Source organism: Lupinus angustifolius, unplaced genomic scaffold (genome assembly GCF_001865875.1).
Source record: "Lupinus angustifolius cultivar Tanjil unplaced genomic scaffold, LupAngTanjil_v1.0 Scaffold_32_29, whole genome shotgun sequence".
In the NCBI taxonomy this organism is placed as follows: domain Eukaryota; kingdom Viridiplantae; phylum Streptophyta; class Magnoliopsida; order Fabales; family Fabaceae; genus Lupinus; species Lupinus angustifolius.
Genome location: NW_017720674.1, coordinates 14,869 through 29,736, shown reverse-complemented (window position 1 = coordinate 29,736; position 14,868 = coordinate 14,869).

The following is a 14,868-nucleotide window of genomic DNA, read 5'->3' as shown; positions in this document are numbered from 1 at the left end:
TTGGAGCAGTAAATCGGATGCCCTATCGAAGAGTTATGTCATATTATAAGCTAACTTCTATTTGGTATAGTTTTTGTAAAGTGTAGTATGAACAATATAGTTGTTGTCATGTGAGGTATGAACAATATAGTTTAGCTTTTGTTATGTGTAGTATGAACAATGTAGTTTGTGCGACAGTGTAGTTATAAGTTATTACAAATGCTTATATGTATATTTAATATAAAACTACTTGAATAGATAGCATTTGACCTGGATATCAATGAAACAAGTTAAAGGATTGTATTTGATTTGGTATTAACTAAGGTCAAAATTCAACAAAAGACTCGATAAGTTTAAGAACCAAGGTCTACAGTTCACATATGATACCAATTTTAGTTGAAGTTGATGGCTTTTATTTTTTACTTTAGACCTCAGTTAGAAATGACGAGTAATTTATTTTCTTTACTATAGACTTCGATTATATAACCAGAATTGAATCTTCCAAAATTTAATGTTACTAGCATAAACCTCTATTTGGTAACCGAAGTTGAGGGTTGAATTTAACCGAAGTTAAATCTCTTTTTTAGCACGAAAGTATGTTATTTACAAACATTTCAACCAGAAATTTTTTGATAGATATAGAGTTCGTAAATTAATTAACACAAATAAATGGAGCAATCCTATTCATTCGATGTCAAAATGAAAAAAGCTTAACCAAAATTCCAATTTCCTTAAACGGTTAGCGAAGACTACAACTGCGAGACATGATTGAAGAGAAAATAGAAAGACAGAGCTCGAGAGTTTTGAGTAAGGACAATGCAAATGATTAGCGTCGCTTTCCCCCTTCCCTCGTCAACATAGAACATTCATCCTTACCCCAAACATTCTCTATCATCAACACTAATTTCCATATTCGTGGCGTTTTAAGCATCGTTATAGTCTCAAATTCTCATTGTTGTCCCTCTCGAAGCCATGGGAACCCTAATTGCATAGAACTAACGAGACATAAGGACAAAAAAAACTGAGAATGAGGTTGAAAGAATGAGACAAAGGGCTAGCTAGCGTTGACATTTAAAAAATTTGTGACCTAGTCGAGAGAAAATTAACTTCGGTCAAGGGCGATGGCAAGACCATGAGCAGACTTCACATGTTTCTAATCTCACCAGAGTGGCTCCTTAGAGGGCAAACTATTCTGCAGAAAAGTCTTCAGAGAATCATATCTGATCATTGTGCCATATTTCTTTCCCACAACAAGAAGGGTTGGGGCTCTAAACCATTCGGAATAATAAATGCATGGTTTGATGACAGAGAGTTCTCAAATAATTTGTTAAAAGGAATTGGAAGACCCTGAATGTGTATGGTTAGGGTAAGCTTGTGATGAAGGGAAAAAAAGAAACTTAAGGATGCCCTAAAGACCTGGAATAAGATCACTTTGGGCAATCGATAAAAGGATGGATAATACCTCTGACTAGCTCCATTTGTTGAACATCAGATCAAACTGAGTCCTCTTTGAGACAAACACATAAGATTAAAGGTGATAAAATTATCCACAATCCACAATCTATCCAAATTAAATTCATCTAAATCCACTCATTCAAGCTAATGAATTTAAATGGATATAATCTAATGAATAATATTGATAATGGATGGATTCAAATCCATCAATTATATCCAATGAATATCCACAGATATATCCATTTGGATGAATATCCAATCCATCCAAAAAAACAAAAATTAAAAAATGATTTTATTTTCTTTCAAATTTCATTTAATATTTAATAAAACTAAATTTAAGCGAATTCATCCATGATTCTCACTCACATTTTTAGTATTTTATTGAATTGATATCAATTATATGGCATGTGTATGTAGTTAATATTACAATTTTATTCTTAAGTACATAACATATATAAGTATGAGAAAAAATGTATGCACTAACAATATATGAGTTTTATACACTTAAATGCATCATCCATCATTTATATTTAATCATCATTCACTCTTCTTCAAAAAAACTAATCCAAATGAATGGTGGATGATTAGTGATTATGTATAAATCTTTACACTCATAGTGCATACATATTACACTCTATTAGTATTTGTTAAAATCTTTAACATATCACATGCATGTAGAATATTGAAAAAAATTATTTTTCTACAAAAGTTCAAAAATCACTTTTTAAAAAAAATGATTTCTAAAAGTGATTTTAAAAAATATTTAATTGAGATAGTAATTTTTAAAACAATGATTTTCTTCAATAGTATTTATAGTTCTAATAATAAAAATCAAATAGATTGAATATTCATTCATCCAAATCCATGAAAATGAAGTCATGGATGAATTGGATGGATTGAAATCCATTAGATATGTATGAATTGGATAACTTAAAATATAGTTTAAATAGATTTATATGGATTGATGAATGACTTTCCATCCATCCATTAGCATCCACATCCAAACTCATCCAAATCCATCCATTTACCACCCTTACATAAGATTGAAGATCAAAATGTTGGACTAAGTTTTAGAAAGTTAGGAAATTGAAACACAATATGCTTTTCCAAAAGTGTAGATGAAGATGGCTAAATAAAGGGGATTCTAACTCAAAATACTTCCACACGCTTATAAACAAAATAAGAACTCATAACCACATCATTTATTTGTTTAATACCTATGAAGGGCAGCCCAAAACTTGGAGGACTACAGACCTAGCTCTCTCATTAGATGCCTATACAAAATACTTGTCAAAGTTATTACTCACAGACTTCGGGCAATAAATGGAAAGATGATCAGCGACAACCAATCTATATTCATCCAAGGGAGACATTTCTTCCACAAAGTGATAATTCTAAATGAGGTAATTGATGATGCTAAGCAAAACAGAAAGAAGTGTTCCCTTTTCTAAACTGACTTCGAAAAGGCTTTTGATTTGGTTTCTTGAAGTTCTTGGACTACATGATGACTAAGTTGGACTTTTGTGAAACATGGATAAGATGTATAATGGAATGGTATCAATACTTCTAGGTCTATCGTTTTGGTCAATGGTAGTCCTACTAAAGAAATATCTCTTCAAAGAGATTTAAGGCATGGGGATACCCTACCACCATTTCTTTTTCTTAACTCTGTTGAAGGCTTAAGTGGATTGATGAGGTAGACTACTGCCAACGATACTTTCAAACCTTATACAGTGGATCTAGATGAGGTTGGTGTCTCTTTGCTTCAATTTTCTTATGATGCTATCCTTGTCAATTAGTGTTTAGATCGCAACATATCAGTAATGAAATATATTATTCTTTTATTTGAACTTTCATATGGCCTAAAGGTAAACTCCAGGAAAAGCAAATTGGTTGCATTGAGTGTCAATGAAGACCATATTGTCCTCCTATCCGAATATTGGAATTGTAAGGCAAGTCCCGAATCCTTCTCTTACTTGGGAATTCCAGTGGGTTTAATCACCAAAGAGTTGAGGTATGGACGCCTCTTTTCGAGCGGTTGAAGGCAATGATATCATCTTGGAAAAGGAAACATGTTTCCTTTGGCGGTCGAGTTGTTCTAATTAATGATGTCTTATTTGCTCTTCTTGTGCACTTGTTGTCCTTGTACAAAATTAATTGAGTTAAATGGATAAAAGTTTGCAGACCAAAAGCTGAAGGGTATTTATGGGTAAAAGACATAAGACTCTTCAACTTAGCTCTTTTAGGGAAATGGAAATGGAGATTGTTAAGTGAGAGAGACAATCTTTGGTCCATGATTCTAGAGTCAAAATATGGGAAACTTGGCCTTAATATTTTTTGGAGTAGATCTCTAATTTTCATGAGTAAAATATCATTCACTATGCCAGATGTCACAATAAGCTACAATCCTTCAACCACACTTGATAGAACAACGCTATTAAAAACGAGACAGAAGAACATCCATAATGCTCATTCAAGCAAACGCTGTCCATTTGGATAAGCAGATATAACTTCAACAGCGCAGACTAGAAAAAGTAATGTTGAACATCAGTGATGTTAGCACTAGCTTGAATGAGTTATGTTTAACATTGCACCTTTAAAGTGGCGCTGTTAATTTACATCTATTTCACAAGACTTTAATAAAGAAGAGTTGTTGAAGATGATATAGTAACAACGCTTTCTTATATGAGCGTTGTTGCTTGGATACGACATTTACATATCTGAAAAATTAATGGTGAATTTATTCGTCTCTTTGTTTGTTTGCACATCTGCCAAGGACGACAATAGCGATTCACTTTCCATTCGAATCTATATATGTTGTGGTTCACACTAATGATTCTATTTCCATTTGTTTTTTAAGTGTTGTTCTGTTTCAGTAAGTACTCTTTTTCTTTTCTCCCTATTTGTATTTGTATTTGTCTAATTAGTCAGTGTCTTCTTTTATAATTAGTTATAACACTCAAAGAGAAGAAGATAGGAAGAAAAATCAAAGAAACTGAAGATAAGAGGCAAAAAGAGAAGTTTTGTTAAAAGAAAGGAAATTCCTACAAAATCATATGTTCAAGAAGTAAGGAAGTGAAGCCAATTTTGCTTAATTTACTAGAATTGATCATTATGTCTAATTTTATTATTTTTGTTTTTGCAACAAGTCTTAACGGCTACAAGGAATGATGACCTAAACTATGTGGAATTTCTTAATTCTCTTAGGCTAATAGGCGATGATATCTTTTAATGAACAATTGTTGTGAGTTTCTTTTTTGTTATTTTTCGTTTGGACAATTGTGTAAAATCCATGAACAATTGTATTTGTCTTTTGGAAGGTTAATGATATTTTGTTGTTGTGATCGAATTGAACATTATCTTTTGACAACATATATATCACTGCTTAATTTGAAGAATAATTTTTTTGTTTTTTTCTACAATATAACTCATTAAATACTCATCAACATATCTGTTTAGAATATATGTGTGTTGTTGTTGATAATTATATGATGTTGATTACAACAACATATAGTTATCAACAATAATACACATATTATAAATTCAACAACGCTCTTTCAAGAATGCACTATTAATTTACATGTATTGAACAACGCAGGATTAAAAGAGCGTTGTTGATATCTTATGATTGAATGTTTAATCGCGCTCTTTTAATGGTGCACTGTTGATATTTTATGACTGTGAGCTGTAAAACGTTGTGTACGTTTAACAACACTCTTTTAAAGGTGTGTTGTTGATATTTTATGACTATGAGTTGTAAAAAGCTGTGGATTTTTAACAGCGCTCCTTTATGGTTACACTGTTGAATAGGTCATACCAATAACATACCCATAAAAGAGAGTTGTTGAATATATCATATCAACAACGAATGCTTAAATGTGCACTGTTAAAGGTGCAACATTTTATATATCTAAAGTTTATTTACCTCCCTCTATACACTCAAACTTGTGCAAAAATAAAACCTCATATGCAGAATCCTCATACACTCAAAAAACTTTATCAATGGCTTCCTAACTTGAAAGTGGTCATGATTCTCACAGTCAAGGTGATCACGATACTACACCGATACTAGAAGACAAGCATCTCGTTGTTCATAAACGAACTCCCCGTGGAATGACTTCCATGAATAACGTCATTCGTGCAAGAAGTAAGGACGTGCAGCTTGAAGTTGAATGGAACACAAAATGTCAACCTATAAACTCGAAGGATGACAACATATTGGTAAGCTACATTGGGGTTATGGTTAGGCAGAATGTGCCTATTACACTCAGCAAATGGACTGATGTTAGGTTGAATATTGTGAAGGAGCGTATCTGAATGAAATAACAATATGTGTATATTTTAGGGTGTGCGTTTTTGTGTTTTCATGTAATGTATATGTGCTTTCATGCACTATATATGTGTTTTCATGCAATATATATGTATTTTCATGCAATGTAAATGGACTGATGTTAGGTGTTGTTTATTTATGTGTTTTCAGTCAACTTTTGATGTTGGAGAGGAGCATAAGGATTACATCTTTAAATCTGTTGGGAAGGATCTCCGACAATTTAGAATCGATGCCGGAAAATATATAAGAGATGTTGAAGGCAATGTCAACCTCAAACCTCCAACTAAATATGAAAATGTCATTGATGATGAGAATTGGAAGGCTTTTGTCACTATACACACAACTTTCTTGATAAAATCATCTTCTTTGTATTGACTTTATTCATATATACGATTTTGTATATACATATATGTATGATTGTTGATGTTAATGTTGTTTGTTTTTGTAGAAATTAAGTGATGAAAACCGCAAGATGACATCTAAGCCTTTTTAGTCATACCGAGCTTCTCGAGCGGGGTATAGAGGAATCGAGAAAAAATTGGAAGTATTGTTAATTTGTAAGTACATTATTGGCTATATTTTGCATCCATATATCTAATTATATTATTATTGGTTATGTTTTGGCAGCTGGAACAAGGATGATGTCATCGATAATGAACAAGTGCAACAAGTGGAAAACCATGTTGTAATTGCTCATCGATCATTAATTAAACCTATTTTCCATACTTTATTTATCAATGAGATCAATTAACATTATGTTTGTTTTTCATGATGTGTCAGGTTGCCCTAAAAGGAAATGAGGGGGACCTACAGGCCCCAGATAGTCAGATAGTACTTGATAAGGCATATAGACTGCCTGAGTACTCTGGCCGTATCGATGGTGCAGGATTTGGGGTTAGCAAACGAACATTTGTACTCCATCAAAAGCGTGCAAAAAAATCCCAATTGAATCGGATTCAGAACCAATTGAATACCCTCATGAAAAAGTTCAATGACTTTGAGTAATCAATGAAGCTGAAGGAAGCTAAGTGGCAACGACAAGCTCCTACCAATGTTCCTTCTAGCATTCCCACTCATGAAAGTTGCAAACATACTCCTCCCAACATTCACATTTCTATTCCTAAGGTAATTTAGTTAACTACTTTTAATTTATTTGCCTTTTAGTTTAATTATAGTCGTAAAGTAATTATATATTTTAACTAACATATTGGTTATCAATACTTGCCAACTTTTTCTAGATATCCCATCTAGGTGAATAGTGGATGTTAGTAAAGTGTACAACTTGGTAGATGTTACACTCCATAATGCACCTATCCCAGCCCATCATGTGAAGGTCTCGATTGATCTTACAATCGATGAAGATGCATTGGTGCCAATTTCACTCGATGAGGATATAATGACAGTGGGAGGGGTTATAGGCACTTATGTGGCTTGGTCAATGGACCTTGTCGATGTAGTTCCTTCAAAGGTATGATGTTCACCTTATGCTCACTCATATTATATATATATATTCACCTGTAATTGATATGTTTTGTACTGAATATTTCTAGAAAATGTACACAATTGGCCTACTAGGAATGAGTTAGATCGCTCAACGACATCGCCAAAGTCTACCAGAAAAGGCTAAGGTGGTGAAGTCTAAGGTTATCAAACAAAAAATTGAGGAGCCAAAGTCTACTAAGTCATCTTCGGGGGATGTGAGTTCCAAAGAGGCCAAGAAATGCTCTGAACTGTTTGAGCATGTAAAGTAGTTCGAGAAGGTGATGTAATGATTATATCATTTCCCAAGGAAATCTTCGGGAATGTTATTGAAAAATACATTAGCATCAATGAAGTCCGGGATATATATGAACATGACTGATATGTGCAACCGTTAAATGAGTATATATTTGGTAAATTATGTTTTCTTAATTTCTCACTTTTGCATTTAATCAATGGAGGTGTTATAATTAACTCATATTTGTGTTATATATATTAGGTACTTGTATGAGAATTTTATTTTGAAAGATAAAAAGAGGGTGATGTTCTTATCCCCACATGTTACCACTTTGGTGTTGAGTAGCAATAATGACAAAAATAACATCAGGGACTAGAAAAAATATGTTGCATATACTCTCATCAATAATAAAGAAGTTGTACATTTTTTCTTGCACCTTTTAATACCGAGTAAGCATTTTGAAATTGTCTTTTGTATACTTGCATATGTTTCTTGCACATTTTAACCATGTGCATATATTTTGTTAGGGCAATTGGCTTTTGATTGTCATTAATCGGATCGAGGAAGAAGTATACTACTTTGACTCGTTGAAAAATGATGATATGACAAGTACACTGCTAAGAAATAAACTTTTACTAGGAAGGTGGCTACTCGTTTAAACTTCTAGGTACACTTTCACTATCCAAGGTGTTTTATAATTAAGTACATTTATTATTGTTTAGGGGGCTAAAAATTTACAAAGCATGAACTACCGACTAATATCAGATGGACTCATAAAGGTATTGACACAAAACTCATCTGAAACAATTATATATATAGTCTATTCATATTTCAATTAAGTTTATGCTTATATGTTTACTTGTTTTTAATTGTAGATCCCCTTCCAAACAAACAAGAAAGATTGTGGCTATTACATTCTGAACTTCATGAAGGAGATCATTCAGCAGTGGTCAATCTCAATCAAGTTTGTTGGAGATTCATACACACATGATCAAGTCATCAAGATTAGGGAAGATTAGTCAAACTATGTACTTACTTTTAACCATTAGTTTAAACAATTCAATATAGATTTCAACATAGGATAGATTGTAGCACATAATGTAGCTTAAGGAAATCAATTTTCAATGTAATGTATATTTTGGTGTATGTAATGTATATTTTGGTGTATATATGTTCAAACAGGTTGTATATGTATATATATATATATACACATATATATATACTTCTATTTTAGTTAATGTTCAAACATTTGCTCTGTTTCTAGATATTCAATATGTATTCAGGTTCATTTGTTGTTCTTGTTCTGTTTCTAGCTGTTCTGTAAGGATTCAGGTTGATTTTCTATTGTGTGTGCTTAACTGTGTAGAATTAGGAATTATAAAAATCAACAACGCTTATTTAAAAAAGCGTTGTTGTCCATATATACAACAATACACATTTAAAAATGCGCTGTTGAATTGAACATATAGAATAACACACAACGAAATAAACGTTGATATGATAACTTCTGCAGTGCACCTGCTAGTGTGCATTGTTGAATACTTATGTATCATATTATTTCCTTGAACCTATTCCATAGCGATTGTGCAAACAAGCAATGTTGAATACTTAATTATCATATTATTCCCTTAATTATTTCATTTATTATTAATTTTTACATTGTATGTTTTTTATTATTTGAATTTCATTAATTGTCTTTATTAATTGTTTTATATATTTAATTAATTCTCATTATTCGAATGTCATGATGTCATTATTAATTTGAATGTCATTAAAGTACGTTGTGATTATATCTCATTTGCAGCGCTCGCTTTAATAAGCGATGTTGAAGGTACGATTAGACCCTAAAAAATTAAAACTTTTCCACATTCTTACACATTCAACAATCCTAAAACTCATTTACTCAGCAGCTCATTTACGCTCAAAATCAACCTCAAAATCCATTCACCCATTCAACACATTCAACATGAGAATCATTCACTCATTCAACCTCAAAATCATTAACACCAAATTCGAAACTCAATCACTCATTCAACCTCATAATCATCATTCATTCATTCAACACCAAAAGTTCATTTATTCATTCAACACTAAAAGTTCATTCACTCATTCAACGAATAGAAAGTGAATATTCCTTATAAATATTTGTCTTGTTTAATTACATGAATAGAAAGTGATTTCATTCACTCGTTTAGCTTGTATTGATTTAGGGTTTCCCTTTTTAATGTATTTTTCTCTGCCTTGGTGCGCTTAACTCCAAACTTTAGGGATTTATATTTTTAATTACATAATGTATTGTATTAGGGTTCATTCATTCATTATATTTTTTTTTCAATTCCTTTCTAGAAAAGGGATCGAAAATGGGTGAGTGTCAATCGATTGACGAATAAGTATAAGGATGAAGTGAAATCATTTGTTAGGTTTGCTATTGAGAATTTTGAAAGCCCTAATAGAATTGTATGTCCTTGCTTAAAATGTTGCTACTCAAACCGAATTACTCCAAATGAGTTAAAAGTTCATTTAGTGTATCATAGTATAAGTAGCATTGTGAAAGATGCAAAGAATTTGACATAGCATGAGCAGCATTGTGAAAGGTATGAAATTTTTCCATTAAAACAAGATTTAAGCGTATGAGCAGCATTGTGAAAGACGCAAAGAATTTGACATAGCATGATCAAGAAATGATTAAAGATGGCAAGCTTCGGCATCCTACAGATTCTCCTCAATGGAGAAAAATTGATCATGACTATCCTAGTTTTGTTCAAGAATCAAGAAATCTACTCCTTGCATTGTCAATTGATGAAATTAATCCATGTAGTGTTCAAAGTTGCTCACATAGTACATGGCTAATTATGTTGGTGATATACAACCTACCTCCTTCTCTATGCATGAAGCACAAATATAATATATTATCTATGTTAATTTCTAGATCTAAACAACCAGAAATGACATGGACATATACTTGACTCCATTAATTGAAGACTTGAAGAAAATGTGGGAGAGAGACATAGATGTATATGATGCGTATAGGGAAGAAAGATTCAACTTGAGGGTTTTGTTGTTCGACACACTCAGTGATTTCTCTATCTATCGTAATCTGTCAGGATATAGTACAAAGGGACATTTTACATGTCCTTTATGTGAAGACAACACTCATTCAACGAGGTTGGAACACTATAAAAAGAATGTCTTCCTTGACCAACGTAGATTTTTGCATTCAAATCATCACTATCAGCGATGGAGAAAAGCATTTGATGCGAACAATGACGAAGGTCGTGCTCCTTTGCCATTAACGAGTGGCCAATTATTTCAAAAGGTAAAGGGTTTGAATAATAACTTTGGCAAACCTTTTGCAAAAGAAATTGTCACAAATGGGTGGAATAAAAGGTCAATCTTCTTTGAATTGTCATACTAGAGTTCATTATATTTAAGACATTCCCTTGATGTTATGCATATTGAAAAAATATATTGAAAAGTCTCTTTGGTACCTTACTCAATGTCCCTAGTAAGACCAAAGAGAGCTTGAATGCAAGATTGGACTTGATTAGTATGGGAATAGGAAATGAATTGGGGCCGATAATGAAGGAAAAACGTACATATCTACCTCTAGCAGCTTATACTTTATCGAGGAAGGAGAAAATGAAATTTTATAAATTTCTGCATGGTGTTAAAGTTCTAGAGGGCTACTCTTCCAACATTCGGAACCTCGTATAAATTAAAGACCTCAAGTTAAAAGGTATTAAGTCTCATGATAGTGATGTACTTATGGGGATAAAGTTCACGAGGTCACGGGTTCGAGTCACGAAGGTTCCCCTTTGTGGTGAATAAAATAATGCAGGGGATATTTAAACTTGTGGGTGGCACGTTCAGTGTATTCATGGGTCTGTGAGGGCGCATGTCAGGGCTGGGGTGTTACAAACTATGGATGATGATTTATATATCAGAGATGATCACGATGAGGGGATTTGGGTGAATCAATATGTTCCTCCAAACAATAATATTACATGCCAAAAACAACCATAGAAAAGGAAAGTAGATGTATGACTTTATATAGTTATAGTATAATTTTGTTTGTTTGTAATTTGCATATATTATAATTATATTATTTGTTTGTAAGTTTATGTATTCTAACAAAATATAATTGGCATGATATTCTTTGTTTATAATTAATGTGTACTGAATTGATGTTAATAATACAAACTTTTGGTCGGTATTAATGTGTTTATATAATTGAGAAAGTCCGTGTTGTTGAAAATTTCCGTACTATAATAAATGTATATGCATATATTGATGTATACAAATCAACAGTGCATACTAAGGGAAGCTCTAGCAAGCGTTGTTGTATGTATTCAATACAACAATGCTCATTGTAGAGTGTGTTGTTGTATTATATAAATATAACAGTGCATATATTAGACATCACCGTTGTATATGATTAATAAAATAAGACATAATATAGAAAGCATTATTGTATATGATTAATGCAATAGCGTTTGTTGTAAGTGACATTGTCATATATCTGTGTTGTTGAGAATATTTATAAACAATACAACATGACACATTTTAGCATGCGCTGTTATATGTATGAAATATATTACAACGTTCTTTGGAGGTGACGTTGTTGTATGTATGGCATACAACATCGCCGCAAAACTATTGTTAATCATGACTATCTACTATTGCACTTACATAGAAAGCGTTCAAAAGCGTTGTTATACATCTAAAATGTATGTTGTTAAACGACAACTTTGGTGTAGTGATTATGGATAAGGGATTTAGACAACCTTAACTCAGGGGGACCTAAAGACCTAAACTGGTTTTAGGAAAATGTTTAACAAATGGTGGGGGATGGGAAGAATACAAGCTTCAAGCATGATCAATGATTAGATTCCGAAAAATATGAAGTTGAGTATAGTAGGTTCTACTCGCTCAACATGGATAAGGAAGTAATTATAAGTGATCTTGGAATTTGATAGAATGGGGAGTGGAGATGGTCCTTAACTTGGAGAAAACATCATTTTCTTTTGGAACACGAACTAATTGAAAATCTTATGCAGGATCTTCAAAATACTACTTTACAGAGAGACATTGGAGATCGATGGGAGTGACCCCATGAAAAAACCGATCAATACTCTGTCAAATCACGTTACAAGGTTCTCTCAAGACAATAAACTAGTGCATGACGACAACTTTCTAATGTTTTTTACGAGTCTATAGCCCCTTTGAAGGTCGTTGCCTTCGTATTGAAACTTTTTCAAGACAAATTACCAACCATTGATGCCTTGTAAAGGAGGAGAATGACACATCTTATCGAGGAACATGAAACATTTCAACACTTATTTTTTCTTGCTGGTTCACCTATCTACTTTGGTAGGAGGTTTAGAATTGACTTCAACTTGACATTGTCCTTCACCAAGACCCAAGGAGAAACTTCTTAGTGCATATGGGACTACCAACCAACAAAAAGTATAGGAAACTTTGGAGCATTATTTGGTTTTTCACAATCTGGTCAATCTGGTCAACAAGGAATGAAGTTACTTTCAATTCTTCGGAGGTAACTTTTCACCATATTGTGGAAATTACGAAGGTGAAATCATGACTCTCGATCAAGGAAAATAATGATAAATATATAATGTCATAATTTGAATGTGATAACAACCCATATGAGGATATAGCTTCTTATTGTTCTTAGCATTCTCTATAGTTGCATTTTGCGAATCTATAGAACCTCCTTGTAATTTCTTATACTTATGGTACCGTAATAAAATCAATTTTTGCTGATAAAAAACATCTGTTCTTCTAAGGTCAAAACTTTGATAGACTTAATTTTCACTAGTGTTGATAGAAAGAATTGACGTTAAATACTTTTAGACCTCAATCTTGTTATGAACTCAAGTCTTTTCTTTGAATTCTTTTTAAAAGTGTGACCACCTACTTTTTGATGTCTTGTCAAAATCAACCTAGCTTGATTTCCCATATATAAAAGCATATTTTTCTTAGTGAGTGATAGGAGTAAGGTGTGTTTTGATTGCAAAAATTAGCTTTCAAAAACTATAATCTCCCTTTATCATTTCTTCACTGAACAACATTCCAAGACTTTGATTAAGTTAGCAAGTACGCTTGACTCATTTTTTTTTTATTAGCAATGAAATATTTATTAATCAAGAGCTAAAGAAATTAGGAGAACAAGTGGTGCTCTTATCCACATAATCCCTACAATTAACAAAGAGAGACAAGTTGATGGATTAATCATCCATTCTACAAATGAAAAGGAGAAGAAAGGAAAATGAGCATTGAGAAGGCTCCAAGAGTGCAAGAAAATAAGGTTCATCACCTCATCAATATGGAACCTCTTATTCTCAAAAATAATTTTGTTCCTTATGTACCAAATAGTCCAAATTGTGACAACTAGAGAGCTACCCACAATTTTTTATTCTTGTTCCCCAACCTTATAAAGTTTTCATGGATTGAAAAAAGAGACTTGACTTCATTATGAATAATAGAAGAGAAACCAAAACTAGAGTAAAGTCTTTGCCAAATAAGATATGAAGCAGAACATGTGAAAAACAAATGATTAGTAGATTCTTCCACCTCACCACAAAGAGAACAAAGAAGGCGGTCTTGATCATTTAGTCCATGAGTCATTAGTATGTTGTTTAGGAGTAGTGCCATGGAGGTGACTTACAAGCTCATCACATTCTCCTTCCTCCCAAGTGAACAAGTTCCTTCTCCATCTCAATTTCCACGACCAAACCCTATTACTCCATACACTCAATGAATCAATAGTAATTATTTTTATGTTTCAGTTACAAATGTATGCATATGTTGTCCCTATAACCTAACCTTTTTGGGTCCGTGTTCTAAGTATTCCCTATGATTGTATTCGATCCTAATCCTTATGTTTCAGTTACAAATGTATGCATATGTTGTCGTGGGAATTTTGTGAGCCCTAACCTATCAAGTTAATTACAGGTTTAATGATCTTATATTAGTTCTACTAGTAGCAATTGAGTATCATTTGGACTAAGACTAGTAATTATTATTTTATATTTCAATGTCACAAATATGCATATATATGTTATCTTCGCACCCTAAAGTTTGAGTCTGTATTCTGAGTATTCCCTATACTTGTAGTAGATCCTTAGAATTTCGGTATACATTGACACACCATGCGAATTTTTTGAGAGGCATACCCAATCAAGTTGCTTTGTATTATAAAGAATTGCGGCTGACAGAACCTGTCTCTATATGCAAGGACAAAATAAAAAAACATGCAGGCATGTGGTCCTTACTACTATGCCATATTCCTTTTACTATAAATCATTGATAAGTAATCACGGGTTCACAATCATCCAATTAAAATATATAATCCCTCAAGTTTATATCT